The sequence below is a fragment of the Pinus tabuliformis genome, chromosome 9 (assembly GCF_031772625.1).
Source record: "Pinus tabuliformis cultivar Carrire ecotype Pingquan chromosome 9, CPIR1, whole genome shotgun sequence".
Taxonomy (NCBI): domain Eukaryota; kingdom Viridiplantae; phylum Streptophyta; class Pinopsida; order Pinales; family Pinaceae; genus Pinus; species Pinus tabuliformis.
The window spans coordinates 671208668-671209942 of record NC_142307.1 but is presented as its reverse complement, the minus strand read 5'-3'; positions in this window follow the sequence as shown (position 1 = coordinate 671209942).

Sequence of the window (1275 nt, the reverse complement as noted above, 5' to 3'; positions counted from 1 at the left end):
TTCTTTTTACTTCTTAGGCTATATTGTTTGTGTACCTCATACATAGCTGACTCATAACCCTGTTTAAAATCAAAGGATTCACCAGATTCTAACTGTAACTGCTGCAGCATGTACAACTCCTATTCTTCTTGAGTAAGAAAAATAGTGTCCTCGTCTTTGGTTTCTAGTAAGTTTATCTAGGTGTCATCCTCTCCTTCTTGGGTCTATGAATCCTCAACATAGTTTTCTTGGAAGGGAGGCCTAATCTGTTGATCTGGTATAACATTCTTTCCAGCATTAGGATTCTTCCTAAAATTAGGTTTCTTATTAGGGGTGGTTGTTGATTTTCCCATTGATTTTTCCTCTCCATGTTTTCTAATCTATCCATTAGTCTCTCTAAACTCTTATCTAAAATATATACCTTTCCATCTAAAGTGGAAGTTTCCTCTATAAATACAACTTTCTTTTCATTCTCATTCAGGCTTTCTTGGCTAATAGGTTGGCCTCTACACTAGTAGCATTACTTTGCATTTGTTCCAGTATTTTAGGGTTTCTTTCCCTTAAGTGGTATGACATGTCAGTGTCAAAACCATCAGGGAATTTAATTAATTCTAGATCAGGTGGAGGCTTAATATTGGCTATAATTGCATTGTAGATATTATTGAACTTAGTGCAATAGTCTTGAACTGACTCATTAGGAGCTCTTCTAATGTTTTCATATTCAGAAAGTATTTGCAATGGGTTTTTCTTTCTCTCCCATCTATCAATGAATAGTCTATGAAAATTTGCTAAATATGCAATATGGCTGGTAGGAAAGGCTTTGAACCATTTCTTGACATCCCTAGTTAAATTTTGGGCAAACAACCTCATTTTGACATATGATTCATCTATTTCATGCAACTCAAAAAAGTCAGACATCTTGTTTACATGTTGTTGGGTAGTGTACTGACCAGTAGCATCAAACAGGAAGATTTTACTCTGATAATCTGCGGGCATGGCATGGAGTTGTGCAGGTAAAACTAGAGGTGCATATCGGTTTGCCATAGTTGTGATTCTGGTTTGACTAGGGGGTAAAGTTGTGGTGCTTGAGGAAGGACCTGAACTGGATGGAGGTAAACTAGATGATGATGAGGATGGTTGATTAATAACTGGTTTAGGTGATTGGACTGTGGATACTATTGGTGAGGTGGTAGTAAAAGAAGGGGTATTTATAGTGAGTGAAGTCTGTGCAGAAACTTCAGGGGCAAGAATAGTAAGCGCAACTATTTCAACAAATTGTTGAAGGTAAGAATCACC